Consider the following 21901-nt stretch of genomic DNA (forward strand, 5'->3'; position numbering starts at 1 on the left):
CCATTTGAGACTTAGTTGGCCAATCAAAAGTGTGAGTGATGTGTAATGAGTCACATGAATCTCTGACTGAGATGCTGGCAGAGTCTGAAAAATCCCCTAATCAGGATTAGAAAAGAACTGAAAATTGAAGAAACATAAAAATATCTTATTTAGTAAAATTAACCTATGCCCTGGCTTTTCATAAGGTTTTTGCTAAAATCGCTCAGCTATCTGAATGTCAAACTTCTTTACTCGGTGTTCACTGTTGTGGTTGTCAGAGGTAAAATATTGTGGATAGTGTATTGTTGTCTTCCGCTAGCATTAGAAATCCTTCTATGGCAAAACATATTCCAGACACATTTTAAATCGTTCTGTGTGTAACAAGCATTGCATAAATTCAAACCTATGTAATGCAACATATGATTAATGCTATTTAGTTCTCGGTGCCTATGTAAATAAGGTAGTAGCAGGAGGAGGTATTATATGCTTAGTATTTATTCTTCAGCATACTGCTGGAGACACATATCTAAACATAAAAGTACCTCTAAACTACGACAATGGACGTAAAAATGATTCAAATAGAAAAAAATATATTGTTGCTTTATTTAGCTCCTATATTTTTTATTAAGCACTGATGCACATTCTATATAGGACCTGTAAAATAAATCTAAAGATATGTATCAGTAATGATAGAAATGTTTCATGGAGCTGCAGTGAAATTTCCAGAAGAAAACAAAGAAATTGAGATAATAAACACCACAGAAAATTTTTTTTTGCACTTATTATATAACTTACAATTTAGAATTGGTTTAGGATAAATATAAATGTGGAATCCTCAAAAGCATATTTTTAGTCTAAAAATTGATAACAAATGCTTGATTCTCATGGTGGTCGCTCACAGAAAATCAGAGAATGGGAATATTATTTCACATGTCAAATAGAATTAACTATTCCACATTTTTACAATATGTTTACACATGATTTCTACACTAAATTTTATTAATTTAAATCACATAATCATCAGGTAGAAAGTAACTTTTTTTTTTTTTAATTTGTATTCTCTGTAGACACTACATTTCAACTATGCATACCTACTTGCATAGAACTTTGCCAGTTGTTTGTACTATAACATAGTCTGCATTTCATTGTCTCCATCTATTCAATTATTTCTAATTTTTTTTGACATCTTGTCCATGAAGACCTGTCTGAAATCAGGCATCTGCTTCTGATTAGAATCAGTTGTGATTTACGCATATCAACTTCTAATCTTGCTTTAGTCACTGGACCTTTGTGTGGTCACTAGTCCCCACTGGCTGAATGATTTCTAATTTGATTATCCTGCATTAGTCACCATCTACCAGATGCAGACATGAAAAATTTCCCAGTAGGTTTATAAAGTTATTTATGACAGGAAGCAATTTTTCAGTGCATTCATCACTTCTGCTTCCATCACGCCATTTCTTTCAACAAAGAGGTTTTGAAATATAATACCAAAAAAGGTGAAATCACACAGCTCCATCTATAATGGTAATGATGATGCCTCCAAGTTTTTGATATAGCCTAAGCTTGCTGTGTTTTTCATTGAAAAGTTAATCTTTTATTCTTTAAATTATTGAAACTAACTACTGCATACTTCTGGTTTTACTTGTAATTATCAGTGATTATTATGTTAGTGAATACATTAAATTTTAGTGGTTATTCAAAGTTATTATTTATTTATTCTTAGTGGTACATGGTTAGTTGCCAGTCATACTGTGCTAATAACATTATGTTAGCACTATATTAGTTGCTAGGATTATGTTAGCACTATATTAGTTGCTAGGAACATTTAATTTCTTTTTTTATTATTAAGCTAAAAATAAAGGATAAACTAACAGATAACACAAACCAGATTATTTATTAGTGCATTCACGTTCTCACTGAGACAGACAGCTTCCTGTAATGGTATGACTTTATTAGAGCATCTGCTAGAGCTTGAACAAAGAGTTTTTACAACACAGAAGGCTTTCTTCAGGTCTGAAATGGGGCAATCGTCAAAGCCAGAAAGAGGTAGCTCAGAAGTTTACTAAACATGTTATCAATCAGATCTTTGGGCAGAAATAAATGGTTTGGCTAGCAATAGTAGTATCTTTGTGCCAAATATATAAAATAGTAAAACTGTTACCAAATGGATCTTCTAAAGAAATATAAAATCAATATAATAGGTCATTTCCACCATTATCCAACTATTCACAGGTATAGATTTGCAATAAGGAGAGTGAGTATTGAAACATTCATGTATACCTATTAAGTATGCAATAGTCATTTTGCATCATTTGACTTTTGTTTAAACTCAGTTTCACCAGGAATTATTTTAGTTATTTAGTTTTAGAGTAAAATACAACTATGTATTGGATTTTTTTTTTTGGGGGGGGGGGCATGTCTTGCCTTTGCTGTTACTTCTGTTACTATGTAGTACTTGTTTTAACTGGAATGTGAGCTTTAGCAATGGATTAGGATCCCTCAAACAATCCATTCCTATTTCATTGCTGTGAAATGTGTGGTTAATGGTGGCCCCATTCATAGAAAGAGCTCCTTAGAAGCTGTTTGACTACTTCAGCTGAAAAAAGAACATTTGATTAGCTACTAAGTCCTTTATAGTTTACTCATGAGTGGGTCTTGAATTGAATGAAATGAATATTTAAGAAAAATATTAATTTTGACTTTTCATCCAAAAAGAACAAGATGTACCTTAGAGGCAGGACTTTTCAACTATCAGAACTGAAATTCTGTCAGCTATTCAAGAGTTGTTTTTCTCACATCAGGAAAGTTAGTTCACCTGTTTTTTCTGAAATGCTTTGTCCCCCAGTGTGTATCTAAGGAATTACGACAAAGCAGGCTGACCTGAAAGCAATCATTGTGTAGATTTAGTTGAATGTCTGACTCAAGACAAAATTAGGTTTTATGAAATTGAGCAGGGGAAGTAGAAGCAGTAATAGCATTCCTGCTCTTAGTTTTCTTCGTAGTAGATATAAAATTTTGCCCAAAGAAAATTTGTTAATATACATATTTTTGAAAATGTTTTTCATGTTCTTGAAACAGTGAGATACTAAGGAAAAAAAAATCCATACAAAAACCTCCTCAACACTTCAACATTGCTTTTTGCAGGGATGGGGTCAGTCTGAAGGGGCTAAGCTGAATGCCAAACACATACATTATCTCCCTGGTCTACTTATTTAAAGGATAGAGAAAGTTAATCACCTGTAACAAAGGAGTTTCATATTATTTTTTCTTGCCTATTTCCAGTATTTCCTTTACTCCCCAGATTTATTTTTTTATTATTTTTAATTGAATAAATTGAGGTCCTGAGAAATGTGTTTAACTATGGTAAAGGAAATTCATTATATTTTGCAGGACCTTGTGGGAAGCTTCAGTTCTTCACAGTTTTTATAACCAATGACAAGGAATACCACAAGCAGTATGAGGTCCAGCATTCACTGGATAGGTTTGGCCTGAATTACACATCTTATTGTGGTACAAGATAATTAAATATTGCCTAAGGCAAGGAGATATGTGCATCTTTTTCTTTCAGGGGTACATTGGTAAAAGCATGAGGTGGACTGCTCTTGGAAGGCTTTTCTGTTTATTATCATAGTCAGCGCCAGCTAATATTTCTGTTTGTTTCTCTATGGGCCACTTTGAGTAAAGCAGATATGTATTTACTCCATGATCTACAGCTAAGGTGAATTTCCTTATCTGAGAGCTGGCTGAATCTGAGCTGAAATCTGACATGTGGTTTATTTTAATGGAAAATTTCTTCTGTTTCATCACAGCATTTGTCATCTCAAAGAAACTACAAGTTGTACTCATATATTCCTTCTCTCATGTGTGGGATTTCCCATGTGATGGGAAAAAACCAGCAGTGTGTGATGAAATTTAAGTACTGACAGAAAACACCTTTTCTCAATCTCCATTTGAAACACAAAGTAATGGCATCCCAGCAACAAAACAGGCAGACTATTTTCAAAGCAAACCTTTTTTTTTCTTTAACATAGTAGAGGCAGAATGTCTCCCAAATAAGCTCCCTCTCAAAAAAAGAGAAGCAGAAAAAGAAAAACGAGATTCCTTATAAACTCTGTTTTTTCATCCCTTAATAGCATTCCTCTGTAGTCCAATGACGGAAAGGGGTTAATGGAAGAATAGTCATCATTTTCATATTACTAAAACATAAGATGCTGGTAAAGGAGAGTCAAAAATAAAATTAAAGACTAAAATTTTCATGTGTGGGAAGGTGTTACACATTTAAAAAATATTGCATCTTGATGTTGTTGGTCAGTTCAGGTGTTAACAATCATCAGAAAATATTTCTACTTCTTTTTTAACTCAGTGTTCATAGTTTTCCTCTCTGTTTCTAGATATCTCCTCTTCTTTCTTCTAATCCTTTTTTTTCTTTTTCTTTTTTTCTTTTCCTTTTTTTATTTTAATAAAGCCAAGGGAATCTAAAAGTACTCTACCATCCAGCTCTGTCCTATGCAACTGTTATGGCAGAACTAAGATGCCTAATTTAAAATCCTAGGTTGTCAAGGGAAAAGGACATGTACTTCCAAATGGAGAAATGTGGCTGGTTGGACTCATGCGACCCAAAATGAATGTTTGTTCCTCTTCATGGGTATAATCCAAGGGTCAAAGATGGATGAGGATGTGCATGTGCAACATATAGGCCCAAATACAGAGTAAGATAGTCACTAAAGACTTAAAAAGTACCTCAGGAATTGTGCTCATGGTAATGGGAACTCACTGGAAACTGTGGCAAAAGTTAAAAATATAAAAACATCTGGTTTTAGTCAGATTTAAAACTCCTCTCTGCCAATATTATATTATCGATAATGGTCAGCAAATGCTTTGGTAACAGTACAGCCATGCAGCTTCCAGCCATTTCTTGTTAGAGATTTCTTGAACTGAAGATTGTACCACATCATCAGGTTTATTAGTTTTTGATGGATCTTCCAATCCTTAATTTGTTTAACGTGTTTTCGAACTCATTTACACTTTTGGCAATGGAAGTTATCTGTGGCAGTGAGTTCCACAATATAATGAGGTGTTTTGTGAAAAAGTGCTCCTTTTACCTCTTTCAGCCCCACTGTCTGATAATTCTACTTGGTGCTTTCTCATCCTTGTGTTATAAAATATAGTGAATGATTATTCCCCAGTCACCTTCTTCAGCCCATTCATGATTTTACAACCTATCAAATCACTCTCAGTTCCTTTTTTTTCTGAGCATAGTTCCACTCTATTTAAAATCTTCTCATATGGAAAGCATTCCTTACCTCTCATCATCCTTGTCACAGCTCCCTATACCTTCTCAAGTTTTGCTATATATATGTTTGAAGAGGGGGATGTTGAGGAGCACTGTACGTAAGACAGGAGGCTTGAGTTTGCCATGCATTTCTACAGTGGTACAAATTTTCTGATTCTGTCTTTGCTAGCATTCTATTTTCCTTTGTTTGCTGATGAGCACTGATCCAAAGATCGTTGAGAGTAATTAATTTAAAGTCCATCATGGCATATGAGTAACTAGATTTTAACTATTTTCATAGTTAATAGAATTTAATTTTTATTTGACCTTTTAATATCTATTTATCCAGTATCCTATGATATCTTCATAGTCAGTTTCTGGCATGACTGCCTGGAAAAGATGCATATGAACAAAGTTTTTATGTTCTTATCCATCCCAAGGCAATTATGTTTAGCTACGTACACTGAAGTGCAGATCCTCATGCTTTACCACTAGTAACATTTCACATAGCTCTCATTATTTGTTTCCCAGCTTTTAAGTGACCATTAATCTGTGAGAGAAATTTTCCTGTTAGGTTAAGAATTTTGGTGAGGAACTTCTTGAAAGTTTTTGAATGTGCAGATACAGCATATTAGGGAGCTCACCTGTAATTCTTATTTCTTTGAATCTGTAGCGAAGCAAAATTTGTCTCAGCAAAACTCATGCTGAGTATTCACTATTACATCATATTCATTAATGTGGTTTGCTATGAAGTTCAGCTGCTTGGTCCAAGCAAAAAAGGGCTTAATAACATGTAGTTTCCTGGATATCTCCTGACAGATTCTTTGAAAACACACCAAATCATTCAGCACTTTCACTCTTTCAGCATCTGAGCTGATCTGAGCAATTCTGACAGTCTCAAATATAATCTGATATAATCAAATATAATCTGATTTTGAATTTTCAATGAAAAACTAGTTTTTTTCATGTTATCAATGGTGAAAAACTCACCAGAACTCTAAAACTCTTGTAAGCACACTTCAGTTTGAGTTATTTCCTTGGATTTGTCTGCCAGAAGGAAAGGCTCAACGTCAGAGCTTACCTATGTTCCTTTATAGTGAACACAAACGCAAATAATTCACTTAGTATTTCTGCTATGACTGCATCTTGTTGGAGGAAATCTTTTTTACCTTTTATATCATCTATCAACCCTGCAGACAAGCTGGCATGCTTCCTGCTTTTGATATGTTTAAAGTTTTGTTCATAGTTTTTATCCCTCATGCAATTATTTAACAAAGTGATTTTTGGCCCATCTTATTGTAGACTTGCCTGAGTTATGCTTAATTCCACTTGTCTTGCTTTAAAGCATTTTCCACTTCTCAAAGAATGCCCTTCTGTTTCTAATACTCTGTGTTATTCTTCTGTGATGACTTTCTGGGGATCTTCTAAGGTCTCTTTGGGTAGGTGATACAAGTTTACTCTGAATCTTTGCTATAGTGTTTTAAAACAATTTCCTTGCACCTGTAAGCAGTTTGCAGAATGTGCGGGAGGCAGACATCTGTTAATAACATTTTTGAGGAAAAGAGATTTTTGTATTACAAATGCTTGTATGTTTCACTGCATTTGAGATTACGATTCACAGCTTGGAAAACTCCTTAAACTGTCCCTTTCAAAACATATCAAGATAAGCATTAATGGTTGGACACAGCGATCTTAAAGGTTTTTTCTAACCTAAATGAGTCTATGATTGGGTGATTAAAAGAGTCATTAAAACAACAGCAGCTGAAACATTGGTTTAGGTCATATGAAATGTTAGTTCTGTTTTTTTCTGCTGCTGAAAGGGTCAACATCTTATATTTTATTTTTCAGGGAAGTCTTCAATAATGGATTGGCTGTGAGGAAAGGTATACTATTTCCTACTGGACATCAGCAAAGGATCGTAAATTTTAGTTCCTTCTCCCAGACTGTTTATGTTTCTTATACAAGGAAAAATCATGTAGAACACAGAAATAATAGTGGGAATAGAGTATATCCAGGCAAACAGTGTGCTCAGACTGGGAGAAGTGAATTTCTTTCCTCCAGCTCCAGACAGAGGCTATTTCAAAACTACACCAGTAAGAGCAGGAAACATCTGAAGAGTTTGGTAGTTGAGCCCCTCTTCTTGAAAGAGGAAAATGTCTATCAAAGTTCACTTTTGAAGAGCTCTAAGTTTCTTGCCTCTGAGTATATGATCTGGCACTGAGATAGACATCAAGAAAAGAACATAACTCCTTCGTCTCTGACAGCTGTTCTCCTGAATGAATGCCCATGGCATTCGTGTTTGCAAAAGAAGTCAACACTTCTAAGTAGAATTACATGTTTTCTGAGCCCAAGAAATGGCACTTTCAGGATACAAGCTTTTACAAGTCATGAGAAATGTTTGACATAATGTCTTTTATATCAGTTGGCACTTAAAGGTGTAAATCAAAAACATATAATGAATACTTGACATGTAGGATGGGGAGCAGTTCTTCAGACTGTAGGGATATTTTCAGTGTAACAGGGAATATAACCTGGCTCTGAGTAGATCATCTTTCTTTTACTAAATACAAATAATAGATACTTTTATAATGAAAATGACTGCTACAAACCACTTTTCCTGTCCTTTGTCTTCAGACTAACAATTCTCAGCATATTACTCATTTTCCCTGAAAATGTTCTTCAGGATGGAACTAAATGAGGTCAAATCCTGCTTAATGCAAAAGCTGCTTTGACTCAGTGGTATTGTTTGAATTAGAAAAGTGAACAATATTTAGACACATAGTGGACAGGAAATATATTTCTTCTTTGTCAAGAAATGACATAAGTTTTTCTTTATAGTAATAATTCTTTGCCTTTTATTAGGGGAAAAACATTAAGCAGAAGAAACATAGTTGGGAGCAGAAGTTGCTTTGTGATTAAAACAGGATGATTTCACCTACTTAACTGTCATGATCCAAAAAATTATCATGTTCCAATTTCTACTTTGTATGGCACATCATGATTTCAGTAGGAATTGGCTTCAAAAGTCTGAAGAAGTAAAGTCCTAAAATAAGTATGGATAGATGGAATGGAAAAATGTTAACTTTAATGATCACTTCCCTACGTGGGTCTATGCCTTTAGGAAGAACAATGAGTTCTGTAAGTTTCAGCTGCTAATTTTATGATTTAGTCTTCTTTTTAAGATCTTTCCCACTCTACTATTTTGCAACCAGGTATCTAGATCTTCCTAGAAAAAAATGTTACACAGAGGAATTAACATAAAAATTGTAAAAGGTTTAGAGTTGCTGAATCCAATGCTCACTGAGTCTTTGAATATATTTTCCTTTGGTTCACTAGATTTTCAGGTAAGAGTTAGGGGCTGATTTAACTTAGCACTGCACTGCCTAAGATTTGAGTGCCATAAATATGGGGTGGCATTCACAATGCAGAGTCAGATTGTTGCTCTATGTCCTATGTAGTCAGATGGAGACAAGCTCTGAAAACTGGACCAACAGCACTAAGACAGTGAACAGGAAATGCCCAAGCATCTTTGAGATTCTTTCACCAAAGTGTTTTGGTCTACATCTCAGGACTGCAGTTCAGAATGTCTATGAAATTCCAGTTCAGTGCTTAAAACCCTCTTGTAGACTTAGGTGTAACTTTTTTGTTTTCCTTAAACATAGTTATTAGTGGAGTGGTTTTCTCTGTGGGTCAGAACATTCCCATCAGTCTTTCTATGCCCAACTTGTTCTCAGTAAAAGACAATACTATAATGAAGGCATAGAGGGAATCCTGTGTACTGGTAACTTTCTCTTCATATGCTGCAGCTGCATTCGAAAAGTATATTGGAATCAGAGAAAGCAGGAAGTTTTACTCTTTAGTTAGTGGTTAGGGAGAAGAATGACTGGAGTCTTACTGGTGCAAACAGATTTAGATGGAGCTGCCCAATCTGTTCCCAGGATTTCTTAGAAAGATGCTAAACACCTGGCTCTGGAGAGAGACCAAGGATGTGGATCTCAAGTAGAGGGATGTAAATTTAATTACTGTTCAGAGGCAACTAACTCCATCCGTTGGCTATTTTGGTTAAGTCTGGGTCAACCTGCTGAGTGAGCAATGCAGGCTAATTAGATCTTCTCGGAAGATCCTGATCTTATACTCCTGTCTCACTTAGGATTGTTACTGGAGCACAGCCTCTGATTTAGAGCATCTCTGAACAATCTTTCTTGAGTGGAAGAGTGACAAAGAAGAGTAAAAAAAGAATGTATTTTGCACAGGCTGCTGGGGACTCTGCTATTCAATACTTTTACATCTGGAGAGGTGTCTCTAGTTCTCTTTGGAAAAAAAATGAAGAACCGATGTGCAGGACTCAGTTACTGTCTTCATTGTCTTGTGTTATTCCCAGTGCTATGGGGATCCTGCTCAGTCCATAACTTCTTTTCGAAGGAACATCTGTCCCTTAGGTCCTGTGGCACTGTTTTTTTTATGGTGTTATAAGGCGCTAGCAATGAATCCCAGTGGATAGGCCTCCTTATTGATTGTTGATTTCCTTCCAAAAATCCCACACAATATATCTGGAAGTAGATCTTGTTCCATGTTTGAAAGATACAGATGTTACTTTTCTAAAATATTGTCTTTGTGTTCTGAACCCTGAGTTTTTATTTCTCTGACTGTAAAAGAAAAACAAGTTCTAACTCCTTTGGTTTGTGCTGCCTCATAGTCAGCACTATAACGGCATAGCTTTCTAAATGGCAAGTCAGGCTAATAACCAGCAGAAAGCATTTGCTGCTGTTACGATGTGTGGAAGCTGTGCACAAAGTGAACTGGATTCACACTTTAAGAGTACCCACTGATCTTTTTCCATTTGAGCTCCTGTCATCCACACATTCAGGTGGGACTGTAAACTTCCCATTGTTGCGCATTTTGATCTGCATCAGAGAAGGAGTTTGCTGGAGGAATGGTTTACAGGGTAAATGTCTTTCTTATGCCAAATAGTTAATGCATTAAGCTGTTGACTTATGCTTTGAAGGCTGCAAGTTTATGTTTCAGTATATGTTTTAAGTTATTGTGCTCTTCTGTTTGCTTGTACCTTTAATCTGTTCTTTGAGTCTGTTACATAATAGTAGATTTAATTTACTAGTTGTACTGCCTGGCCTTAAAGGTTACTGCACAAGAAAAGAAACACTGTGAAGAGTCAGAGTACCGATATAAAACAATTTTCCCTGAAATCCCCTCTACATAAAGCATGATTAATTTCACAGCTGTGAATCAGACGTGGCCTTGCCTAGTATACATGGTCATGTGCATATTTATACATAATGAAACAAAGAAAGTAACACAGAGTTTACTTGGCTAAGAACAAGAATTGCATCAGTCTAATAATTGAAAGTCTGCAGAGACAGGATGAGTCTCCCAGCTTTTCAAGATGATAATTTGATGCTTTAATAGGTTGGGTTTTTTTTTATATTGATGCTATAATACTAGGCAGATGTTTAATTCACATGTAGTCTATAGTACTGAAAGCATGTGTCTTTGTAATGCAACTATCACCAGGATGCAATAGATATATTGGCTTTTAATCAGGAAGCTTTGGTTTCGGTGTGCTATTTCACAAAATAACTCATAGAATAAGAACAGAAGGTTTTTAAAGTTATCTTAATCCATTATCCTTATTTCACTAAGAGATATAAGAATGGGAGTACATTTGTGGCATTCATTTTTCTGAAGACAGAAATAGAAAAAAAAAAGGACTGCAGAAAACATACTTCAGAATAAAATTTTCATGAAGAGTTCTGAATAAAGGGAAATATTAGCAGTCTAAAATGATGGAAAATATCCATCAACTGAAGTATGTAAACTGTGAAATTTTGGCACCTTGTTCCCACCTTAGTTACTCTAACTATATTTGTTAATTGTCCTAATACAGAAATCATAATCATTTGCTCATGAATGAATTAGGATCAGATTTCAAAAATCACTTTAATGTCAAGCTGAGGTTCTAGGTAAAATTTACAGACACAAATGTAATTCTAAAACTACAATTCTGTTTCTTTTTAACTTTGATGATTGCCACTTGTTGGATATTTTGATTTCAATCCTCAAATGCTGCAGGTGCCACATATTTCACTGCTGTGATTTCACAGAGTGCAGAGAAAGCTGACATCTATCTTAAGTTTAAATCCTACTGGAGCTTGGATAATCAGACCCAACTCATATCCAGAGGCATCTACATCTGAGAAAAGGATCTAAAACTCCCATTACAATCACTAGCATATATTAACCTAACACAAGCTTCTAGTGCAATTTGAGGTGGCTGCTCAAGGATGTCCCAAATGCACACATGGGTGAGACAGGCAGCACACAGAATCTCTGGAAACAGACCTCTGGACCATTGGTGGGAGTCCAGGTAGGACACCTGAAGGCATCTTAAACCCATGGCACTTAACTCAAATTTAAGGACAACTGAACTGAGTTCTTATACAGTATAGACAGTGACACCTAGGGGTTATTCAGTTCATCCTAAAGCGACTAACTTCAAAGTAAACACTTGTTTGCGGCAAGATTCAGTTGGCTAAACATGAACATCTAATATTGTAACTTTGTCAGTTGCATGAAGCTGGCAGATGCGATGCAGCAGCACTTCTGCTGCATCACATACAGATTCATAGCCTTCCAGCAGCTGGAAGCTACCCCAGAGTATATCCAATGGCACTGTTTCCCTATGCCTATACATGGGCCTTACCCCAAATAACTCTCCATATTCCACAGAGTAGATTTTATTTACCTCACTCACACGTTAACATCTAAATCTAGGTGTCTTTTTCAGATGGATTTGAGCCTCCAATTTCCTCTGCCTGTCTGCTTCAGTGACTGTCATGTATAACATGTACTAATAACAAGGCTTGTATGCATTAAGATAACATCCTTTTTATCTACTGCTTCTTTAGGGAAGTAAGGGCTTCAACCACTTTGTGTGTCTTCAATTTGTGTTACCTAAGGTAATTCCGGAAATCACATTTATTGTGTTCATCATGAAATGGCATCTTTGTATGTGCAAAGAATATTTAATTTCTTCAATTTTTCATGACCCAAGTTAATTCACATACTATCTTGATAAATATATGGTTAACATAGGAATTTATGGATTTAATGAATTCCATAACTATTACTTGTTTGAATTATTATGGAAAAAAAAAAAGAAAAAGGGATGAAACTGAAAATTTCTGCTTGTCTCCTTGGGATACTTAAGTTATCAGTTCAGAAGCTCTTCAGTTGTTGATGATAAGTCTGAACTTTTATTCAAGGAGAAAAAAAAGTGATTCACTGACTGAGTCAGAGCTCCCTTTCTTTTCTCCCTCTTCTTCTTTCCCTCCCCATTACTCTCCTCCTCTCATGCACCCCTGGCTCTCTTAAGTTACTTCTTTTCTTTTGAAAGTTGAAAATAAATGATGGATAGCAGCAAGCTACTTGGCTGCTGTGCCTTAGTCCTCTCTTCTTGGTAACTGGATCAGTCCTGTTTTCAGCTGTTCCGAGGAAGTCTGAGACATGAATGTGCTGGTGAGTGCTGTCTGGACCAGTCACTGCGTCTGTGAGCTATAGTCCTGGAAAACCACGGACAGCCTGAGGCTTGGTGCTTTCCATCTGCTGAAGAAAGAGCAACTCCAGTTCTGGCTACCTTAGCCTTGAAGTACCTGACTTTGCAACTTAATTTGATTTTAGTACAGGTGAGGTTTGTGATCACAATATTGCACGTAAAAACATGTATGAATCTGCTGACCTCATTTGAGAGTGTGCCTGACAGCTTTTCAGCAAGGCCTGAAGGGAGAATTCCCACCTCTAGGCAAGTATTTTAAGCTTTATTCACATTGACTTATACCTTGCTGTTTGAATGCCTTCAGTAATTCTATATTTATCTAACATGTACAAAGGAGACAGAATGTGTATGTGCAGGACAGACTGAGAGAGGGAGAGAGGCTGGAATATTTTTTCTGAAATTGGAGCCTTAAAAAAAATTATGTTTTTAGCATTCCTATCTGCAGTGGAAATGCTTTCCCCACAGTCAATCCAGAACCTATTCAAGTCAATGGGTTTTGGATCTCTGTCATCTGCAGCTATGGCAGACAAACAAAACAAACTGCTATCAGCTGTAATACAACCTAAGTATTTGCAGCCCCTTAGCAAAAAAAAAAAAAAAGAAAAAAAAAGTCTGGCATTGGGTCATTGCAAGGAGTTTACTGAAGTGTTTGTTTCAGCTGTGTTCCGTTTCTAAGCAATTTCACATAAAGGAAGCAGGAGAAAATATAAGCTCACATTCAGTTGTTCTGAGCGTCTCATGCAGGAGCAGGTTTGAACACAGGGGTTTTTTTCCCTGCACTTCTGATATTAACAGTCTAGTTTAGCTGCACTTTGAGGACAGAAAATAGCTAGCTGAATGAAATGGCCAAATGAAGAATGTAAATCACGCTTAAAAACATCCAAAGGAAATATTACATGTTAAGCAGGCACAATGTGTTGTTGCTTCCTTGAAGCACTCGTTAAGACCTGGCTTGATGTGTTTCATTTTGTCCAAGTGCTTTAGATATGTGGAAGCAAGGCCTTGAATATATAATCTTGTTTATGAAAGTGTAGATATTCCAGGAATGAAATAGTAAAATACAAGACCTGGAGACAACAGGTCACCAGCTTTAGTGTGTTCTCTTTTGTCTGCAAATTCCTGGTGTAACTCTTCACTTTTAACAGAGAAGGGCTGGATAGTCATTCACTTTGGGAAGTTAACTTGTTCATAACAGAACAAGAATTAAAACCAGAGAACATAAACATCACAACTTTCTCCCTGGTGCCTAATGAGTTTGCCAGGATATACAAACTGAGTCTTTATTCATTTTTTCAGTGTGAGATCAGGGAGGAGAGATCTGCATAAATTATATTTTAAATTTCCTTTGTCATGAGCTGTGCTGTCATTAGATCCTTTTGGGGAAAATTGTAATCAGGGCTGATGCCTCATGTACTAAGAGAAATATAGTAATATAAATACAAAAAGTGGAACATTTAAAAATGGATTAACAATAAGAGGACTTTTATGAGTCACTAAAAAAAACAGATTCAAAACCTTTGGCAAATCTAGTTGTGATGTTTGAAGGTAGTTTTTATTTTATTCTTTGCTGGGCAATCTGAAAGAGGGTGATAGAAGAAAAGTGCGTTTGCACCTCTGAAGCTAGAAGTAATGAATTTGCATCAAGTAACCTGTACTGAGGCATAAACACATTTGATTCTACTACCCCAGTCCCATTGTCTAACTTCTGGCAGAAAAACAAAATGGAAAGATGAGGGGTTTATGTCTTAAACTGATGTGGCTGTTTGGTCTGGTGCATGAAAGTCAGTGCCTGAATAGGATGGTCAGCTGAGAGACTCAATTAATGATAGAGGGAAGAACTTCGAACAAGATGAAGACCATTTTGGTTGTTATGTTACAAAGATGTCATTATCTTCCTCTGCCTTTATAAAGGTTCTCACTTACTCTGGTGTCTTTGTTTATCCTGGCTGCCAAGGTTACAGCTGATCTCACATTTATCACTAACTCGGTGAATCTCAGTAAGATCAAACCTGTTGCCACAGAATCAAGCCAAACTTATTATCCTATTGCTGTTGGCAGGAAAAAATCTTACCAAACTGTTGGGAACTTGCAAGAATTCAGCACTGACTTGAGCAAGTTCCCGATTTGCTTTCTACTCAATCATTTAAGTACATTCCTGATCAGCATCTTCACTGGCCAGAGTAAGATTTGGAATCTGTGTTCATTCCATGGATGCAGTTTCCAAAATATTTTCTTTTTACAAAAGACATTCCACAGGCATGATCAAGTAGAGCATGTTCCTATTCCACTACACTGTACTTCAGCAAAGGAAACTGTTTATAAGTTTATGCAGAAATGACAGTAGAAGTAGACAGATCCCTTAAATGAGCCATAGTTCTACAAACCCTCATGCACTTCTCTTCCTGAATTTTTGCTTTCTTAAAACCTAAAGTTGCAAGACAGGATTAAAATTGCAGTTTATAAATAAAAATTGGTCCAGAACAACCTAAGCTAGATGCTATTGATGCTCAATCCAAACCAAAGCATGTGACTCTTTCATTGAGACAAAAGGGAAAGCTTACCTCCTATACATTGCATTTATAAATGCAAACTTTCAAAGTATCTGGCATGCATTTGAAAGCCTTTAAAATTTTAAAGGGAAGTCTAGTTTCAGATCTCAAGGAAATCATGGAAATTACGTATGTGTACTTATCTATACTTTTTTTTTTTTCATGTGCTTTTCATGTTACAAATAACAACACACTCAGTTCTGAAACTCATGTAAAAAGGTATGAACTGGCAACTTGAAATAATGTTTTCTCCATGGGGAAAAAGCACATTTCACAATAAGTATTTTCTATTCTCCTAAAAACCACAGGTATAACTGGTCCTAGATTTATAGAAGGAACATGTGAATGGTGATGTTTTCTCCCCTAAACACTTTTCTCTGTAACTGGTGAAATATGAATGACAAGAGCTTTCTAAGAGAAAACCCTACTGCCTTGTGTCAGAAACATACAAGAAATGATCCAGGGACTCTCCCAGGACAGGACCCTAGGAATGTTCCTAGGCAAGCATGCCTTAAGTCAGTCACAGGACAATATCATATTAACATTCAGGAACAAGTACAGCTGTGTTTCCCTTGGAGTACAAACACTAGCCAGGAGAGTGCTACTGAAGATAAATCAGGTACAGAAGTAAAAAACTGGTTATTAGTTTTGACTCAGGGGCAATTCCACAATGTCTCTAATCAAGTAGTAATGCACAATTAAAGTCTTAAGATATCCCACTGATTTTTCTGCTAACACATCTCAAATGTAACCGAGGGACACATATTCTGTATATAGGAGAAACTTCAGACTTTATGAACAGCCAGATTTTGACTTGACTTTGAGAATACTCGGAAAAGGTTGTGAATTAGCTCATGTTCATTGTAATGAAGTATATCTTCATCCACTGAGAGCAGAATTGAAAAAAATCACTTAGAAACCAAGACAAACTAATTCTTTTTCTGGCTTACTGGTTTAATTTAAAGTAGCTCTAAGACTTGTAGTCTATAGACTGAGTCCATCATCATAGCATTTCATGTGTAAGTGGGAAACCATGTCAATAACTTCCCAGTGTTATTATTATCATAAAGAGTTCAGGACAGAATCTGATCAATGAACATCAGTTAAAGGTAAATGGAATGGAAATGAGGCCTTCTGCCCATTCTTGTTAAAGGTTTATGTAAAGATAAGTCTGAATTGGCTTAAAATGAAGCCCTGTTTTAAAAAATAAAAAGATATCAAGGTTGATTAGCATTAATTTAAATCCATCAACTACTAAGGTAATAATTTAAGCTGTCATGTTGAAAACAGACAGCAAAACCTTGGAGTTAGGCCTTGGCCATTTTTCAAAATCTGTTCAGAGTAACTTTCAAAGGATTTCCAATTCAAAAGATTAAAATACGTAGCAGAATTTTGAAAAATACTTTCTCCTTGGACTTAACTTGAGAAACATTTTCTTTAAAACATGGTTTTAGAGGAATTCAAAATAAGAAACAAATTACTGCAGTACCTATCAACAGTATATGAAAGCCAAACCAAACCAAACCTGGTTTTACTTTTGTTTTACAGCCAAAATAGATGCTAAAGAGAATTATCCAGTTTTCATTCAATCTAAAGAGTTTTCAGTACACATGAAGGCATTAAAAATGGCAACAGGTATATGACATAGGGAGTAATATATCTCTATCTTGTGTTATGGCGGAAAGATAATTGCAGTATGCAGTTATTATTTACTCATTATTTTTGAAGCATTATAGAAACAGCAAAAAAAAAAAAAAAAACAACAAAAGCATGGAAAAATAGAAACACAAACATATGGCATATCCAGAATCACGCAGAACTGCAGAATGGTTATGTCTGGAAGAGACCTCTGAATGTCATCTTGTCCAACCTTCCTGCTCAAACAGGGCCACTTAAAGCTGTTTGTGCGGAGCCAAGTCCAGGAGGCTTTTGAATACCTCCAAGGAGGGAGACTACACAACCTCCCTGGGCAACCTGTGCCAGTGCTCAGTCACCCGCCTGGTAGAAAAGTGTTTGCTGATGTTCAGATGAATTTTCTGTGTTTCAATTTGTACCCATTGTGCCCACTCACATTACTCAAAAATACATGCACAAGTAGACACTTTCATTAACAGCCAGCAGAGTGACTAGGACTTTAATACTTAGAACAGAGTTATTCTTTCAGGGAACTATTTCTTCCTGCCTCAGTGTTCTGAGTTGTGAAATACAGTTGTTGAAGTTGATGACTAAGAAATGCAAAGTATGCAGAATAGTACAGTATTTAATGTTCAAACCCACCTTATTTCACCTGGTAAAACAGATGTCCACATTAATGTAGTTGCAAATCTCTAGTTCTGGAATAACAGACAGTAGTGTTTTCTTGCTTTCTCAAGAATAAATAAAACTTTTCAGGAGACTGCTCCTTTGCATTCTATCAATGTAACTGAAAATAAACCTGCTGTAATGAATCTAGCAAGATCAAAAAGAAGAGAAAGATGCAAATAGTGTTATCACCTGTTCACTTGTTATTCCACAGATGGTGTTTTAGTTGGATATCAGTAAATCCAATATTTTCCATTTCTATGTGCAAATGATCAGATTTGTGTTTCTACTGAAGAATTTTTAGATTCATAAGGTTAAAGTTCATTTAGCATTTAAGAGACAAATGAGGTCAGCATTAGTACTGCAAATGTTTTTCATTAAAAAAATTTAGTCACAGGCTGGTTCAGAAGTTGAAAATGCCATAAGGAGAGTGCAAGACACTAATCTCCTTCATGACAGTGACAACTCCCAGAGCTGTTTAATACCAGTAAATGCTCTTACATATTTGAAATAAAAGCAGTATTTCATATGGATAGAATCCAAAATAACACAGTTCTTGAAATTTTAAAAACATTTTGTTGGATTTGTTCTTCTCACTCAGTTGGTAATCTTATATTTTGTGTCCAAAATAGATTTCAGGTTGATTTTTGGCTGGTGTCTATTGCTGTTGAAAATCAGCAGTACTAGGAGAATATGAGGAAGAGAAGTGGCTGAGAAACTACCCTTGAAAGTTGCTAAAATGTCATCGCTTTTGAACAGATTTAAAATTTGTCTTCTTTCTTCAGTATGATTATTTGAAGCCCAGATGTGCTTTTCTATTTTTAAACAGTGTTATAAACTGTTGTTTATTCTATGTGTTTTCAATCAAACTGCTCACGCTTTTTACGTCATCTCTCACATATTAATTTTATACAGCAAAAATACTGCCAACTGAGACCTGTGGCATTTCACGACACGGACTCAAGTTGATGAGAAGACTCAAGTCTAACTTTATTACAACCAAGCCCTTTTTATCCCCCTGTTCAGTACTTTCCCAACCTGCACAAACATGCCACGTTCAATCTCATTGGCCCCTGTAAAACTCTCCAGGTAAATAGTCCAATTACAATGCTGCAGACCCTCTCCAACTGAGATTCCCGCCACACCTACATCCTGGCCCATCCTCCCAAGGCTTGTTTTTCGACCTTCTCTGTCCTTCAGTGCTCCAACTCATCGCCCCAGGGCTTGTCAAGCACCAAGGCCTCAGAGTTCATTCCCAAACTGGTTTTCATGCAAATCTTACCGCCTTCACTCCCCACAAAGATTTTCTTTTACTTCAGTGTCTTCTACCATCAAAATAAATGAAAATTTTTCCCAGCTTCTGTAGTATTTCAGTTTTCAGATCTACAGCACTTAAGCCTTGCTTCAATATTTTCTTGATTTTGGTTCAAGGATAAAATTACTATTTTTCAGCACATTCTTAACTTTGAATGTGGGATTTCTTTAGTTCGAAGGGTTCTTTGTTGCCTTGATAAAATAAATTTCTGCTAAGGACTTCAGTACCAAAACAGCTTTGGTAGTGAAGCAAAAATTAATACTACTGTTTTCATCTTCTCACCTGTTTTTGTACTTTACTGCTACTGAGGATAACACAGATTTCACCAAAAAAAAACATTAGCAATAATAATGTGAAGATGTCTGGTGTTTTATGCTCAAAAATATTTCAAAAAAGACATTAATGGAAGATAGCCCCTAGCTATTCCCACCACAAACACTCCCTAACTAGAACCTTTGATGAATATTCAGCTTTGAACCTAGAAATTATATAAACCAGCTATGCTGACTCTAGACTACCTGGAAATTTCTGCAGTGTGAAAGAACCTTAGTTGTTATACTGGGTTGTGCAACACAAAGACCTATTATATTCATATGAATGCTTGAAATGTTTCTTTCCATATTATTTCATTATTGATAACTTTTATTTTCAGTCTCAGCAATTCTGGTGGACTTTAACCAGACTACTGCTAAACAAAGTCCTTTGACTTCTACATTTAAAATACCCTTTTTTACAAGCCACATTTTAAAACTGATTTTTCCATAAAGCATACTAGCTCAATATCATTGTTTTATTTTAAAATTAATAAATAGAAATAATGGGCTGTTATTCTGAAATACCTGGAAAAGTCAAAATTTCTGCCATCATAGTAATAATCAATGGTACATTTCAATGAGATCTTGTTCATTTTCCGTTATAAAAACAAGCAAAACAACAAACAAAACCACACCCAAAAATACCTAGACAGGAAGTACCATGTTTCTTCAGCCTGTTTGACAGTCTTGAGGAGTCAAAAGTCTATCCCATACCACTAGAATTGAGAAACACTCTATTGCCTCTATTGAAATTTCTCTATTGCCTTCTATACAGCAATGATATTTCTGAATAATGTGAATGTGGAATAGGTTTTTCAATGCCAGCAGGCAAGTTACCACTGAACTTCTAAGTTTATTCAGTAGAGCAGCAGTGTGATGCAGATACAAGTGTGTGTAAAAGGCAGATAAAATTTATAAAATATAACCTTTCATAAATCTTGTGTTGCCTAAGTTGTAGAGAGTAAAGCTGAAATAACACAACTAATATGACAAGCAAAAGCGGATCCTGTAGCTTGCTACAGGGCAGCTAAAGGCAAACAACACAAGCTAATATTCCTATGCCTACTCTTGTGTTTCATCATGATTGTTCACATAGCTTCTTGAGAAAAGTCAGGTCTAGTCACATAAATTTCAAGTAGCTTGAATCTATTTAGGTGGAGCTCAATGGAACCAAGGATCTGGAAATCACCCCTGCCAAGAGAAGAGTCAGAATACATGCCTTTTGCATAACCCTTCATTTCACATCTGCTTTTCAAAACATGGCCTGGCTGTATCTCCCTTGTGCTAGCTGTGCTAGGAGCCAAGGGTACTAGATCTGTTTGAACAAGTGCCCTGGCCTCTCTTTTTAGGTATTAAGCCAACCTTAATAGCAGCCAATGTAGATTTGGCTTGGAGAATTTTTCTAGGGTACAAAAAACAAGTATGCTGTGCAAACCTTCTACTATAGGCTCTTTCTGTTTTATTTGCACAAGACAAATGGTCTTTGCAATTTGGTAAATGCAATATTTTATGCACATCTTCAGCTAACTCTTGCACTGCCATAAAGTATTTATCTAGGGAGCTGGCGTGTTTATTTAATAATGCTAAATGAATGAATGAATTACATTAAGCAGCACCTGATCCAGTACACCTGAACAATAGTCTGCCAGGTGTCCAAAGGCATGAAATTGTCTCTAAGCTACAAAATACTGTCTAGTACATGAAAAAAAGCTACTGATACATATTAAAACACATGGACACGCTATAACAAAGTTTTACAGCATGTTAGTCAGTATGAAAATTTTCTATATCAATTATTAGCTGAAGAAGTATGATAAATACTAGGAAGGGTATGAGACGTGTAGTTGTTCAGTGTGAATTGACTGTTCTTGACTTTGTACTCTGAGTGGCATTAAGGCAATATATTTCCAGTAAAAGGCTGCATTCCAAGAATGAATACAAATCAGTACGACACCAACTTTTGCTGTCAGTCTTTTAACTGACTCTTACTTGACACACTGCCACCTTTAAATCACATATGGCCTCTGTTAGACAATGATATTTAAATATGCTTGTGTTTAATTAATTCTTCCTCTTGACATTAATTAAATTCAATGTCTTTTTTATTATTATTATTAATTTTATTTAAATATATCAATGTTTTGTCAGCTTTTGCCTGAGAACTATAGATAGACTGTGTTGACAACTTTAATGCAATGCATGTTTATATGTAAATAAAATCAGACCTTTCTAAAACTTAAACAAACTTCATTCAAAGTAATTTCTCCTATTTCTATTTTACTTTATGGCCTAGGCATGTCAGTATTTTTTCCTGGAATGTATACAATATCTGTAGCTGTCTGTGCAGTTCTTGCAAGAGATCCATATTCTGAAGAAACCTTGAAATAGATTATAAAACATGCAGAAAAAAAATGTCCTATGTAATGAACTGAGCTGCACTTTATGTTCTGATTTCTCATTGTGAACGCCTGAATGGAGACCTGAGTGGGAAAACTGCAGATTGTGAAACTGATGTGATATGAGTCTTCTCCAAAAAAAACTTCTGGACTTTAAGACTTCTGTGTGGTGCACATTATGCAGCTGGGGCGTGCCTTTTTT

The sequence above is a fragment of the Psittacula echo genome (assembly GCF_963264785.1).
Source record: "Psittacula echo genome assembly, chromosome: 1".
NCBI classification, from domain to species: domain Eukaryota; kingdom Metazoa; phylum Chordata; class Aves; order Psittaciformes; family Psittacidae; genus Psittacula; species Psittacula echo.